Source organism: Triticum dicoccoides, chromosome 2A (assembly GCF_002162155.2).
Source record: "Triticum dicoccoides isolate Atlit2015 ecotype Zavitan chromosome 2A, WEW_v2.0, whole genome shotgun sequence".
Taxonomy (NCBI): domain Eukaryota; kingdom Viridiplantae; phylum Streptophyta; class Magnoliopsida; order Poales; family Poaceae; genus Triticum; species Triticum dicoccoides.
The window spans coordinates 51,700,414-51,702,712 of record NC_041382.1 but is presented as its reverse complement, the minus strand read 5'-3'; positions in this window follow the sequence as shown (position 1 = coordinate 51,702,712).

Here is a 2,299-nt window from a genome sequence, read left to right as displayed (position 1 = left end):
AGAAAAAGAAGAAGAAGAAGAAAAAGAAGAAGGAGGAGGAGAAGGAGGAGGAGAAGGAGGAGAAGGAGGAGAAGAAGCAGAAGAAGAAGGAGAAGAAGTAGAAGAAGGAGAAGGAGGAGGAGCAGAAGAAGGAGAAGGAGGAGGAGAAGAAGGAGGAGGAGGAGGAGAAGGAGGAGGAGAAGGAGGAGGAGAAGGAGGAGGAGAAGAAGGAGGAGAAGAAGAAGGAGAAGAAGAAGAAGAAGAAGAAGAAGAAGAAGGAGAAGAAGAAGAAGAAGAAGAAGAAGAAGAAGAAGGAGAAGAAGTCGTGGCCATGGCCGGCAAGCAGCCGGCCCTGTCCCCCGATCCCAAGGAGTGTGATGCCCAAGGTTCCTTCGAGCCGTCCAAGAAAACAAAGAAGATACCTCTTGACCCCGAGCACCCAGAAAGGTTTGCCGTTATTGGGGAAAACCTGAACAACAAATAGGAAGGCGAGCTCGCCGACTTCCTCCGTGAGAATCGGGACATCTTCGCATGGTCCCCAAGGACATGCCGGGTGTTCCGAAGGAATTCGCCGAGCACAAGCTACACGTCCGAGAAGACGCCAAACCGGTCAAGCAGCCCCTCCACCGAGTCGGAGGAAAAGAGAAGGATTGTAGGAGAAGAGATAGCCCGGCTTCTGGCAGCCGGCTTCATTATGGAGGTTTTCTTTCCGGAGTGGCTCGCCAACCCGGTCCTCGTGCTGAAGAAGAACAACAAGTGGCGCATGTGTATAGACTACACGAGCCTCAACAAGGCCTACCCCAAAGATCCTTTCGCCCTGCCAAGGATAGATCAAGTGATAGACTCCACAGCCGGATGCGACCTGTTGAGTTTCTTGGATGCTTACTTAGGATACGACCAGATAAAGTTAGACCCGGCTGACCGCTTGAAGACCGCCTTCATCACGCCATTCGGAGCTTTCTGCTACCTGACTATGACATTCGGCTTCAGAAATGCCGGTGCCACTTTTCAGCGTTGCATGCAGAAGTGCCTCCTCAAGCAGCTCGGCAGAAATGCCCATGTCTACGTAGACGACATTGTGGTGAAGACGGAGAAGCGCGGCACCTTGCTGGAAGACCTCAAGGAAACATTTGAGAACCTGCGCCGTTTCCAGATCAAGCTCAACCCCGAGAAATGCGTGTTCGGAGTGCCAGCCGGCCAGCTTCTAGGCTTCCTGGTCTCCGAACGCGGCATCGAATGCAACCCAGTGAAGATCAAGGCCATTGAGAGAATGGCGATTCCCACCAAACTGCGAGACGTCCAGAAGTTTACCGGGTGCTTGGCCTCCCTGAACCGCTTCATCAGCCGGCTTGGAGAGAAAGCTCTCCCCCTCTACCGCCTCATGAAGAAGACCACTCACTTCGAGTGGAACGACCAAGCCGACCAAGCTTTTCGTGAGCTGAAGAAGATGCTGGCCACGCCGCCTGTCCTGGCGGCGCCGACTGAGAAAGAACCCATGCTCCTTTACATTGCCGCAACCAGCCGGGTGGTCAGCACCGTCATCGTAGTCCAGTGCCCAGAAGAGGGCCGAGCCCAGCCGGTCCAGAGGCCGGTGTACTATTTGAGTGAGGTGCTGTCTACCTCGAAGCAGAACTACCCGCACTACCAGAAGATGTGCTATGACGTGTACTTCGCCGCCAAGAAGCTGAAGCCCTACTTTCAAGAGCACCCCATCACGGTCGTATGCACCGCCCCGCTTGCCGAGATCATAGGCAGCCGGGATGCATCCGGCCAGGTGGCAAAATGGGCCATCGAGCTGGCCCCTTACACGATCTTCTACCAGCCTCGCATCGCCATCAAGTCCCAAGCATTGGCCGACATCCTCGTCGACTGGGCTGAGACCCAGTACCTGCCGCCGGCTACCGACTCCACTCATTGGCGCACGCACTTCGATGGGTCCAAGATGCGCACCGGCTTGGGAGCCAGCATCATCCTCACCTCCCCCAAAGGCGACAAGCTCAGATACACGCTACAAATTCACTTTGCCGCCTCCAACAACGTGGCCGAGTACGAGGCGCTCATACACGGGCTCCGGCTTGCCAAAGAACTCGGCATCCGCCGGATCCTGTGTTACGGTGACTCGGACTTGGTAGTCCAGCAATCATCCGGTGACTGGGACGCCAAGGACGCAAATATGGCAAGCTACCGCTTCCTCGTTCAGCAGATCAGCGGGTACTTTGAAGGATGCGAGTTCCTCCACGTACCACGAGCCGACAACGAGCCAGCAGATACCCTGGCTCGAATAGGCTCCACTCGGCAGGCAATATGAACTGGCGTTTCT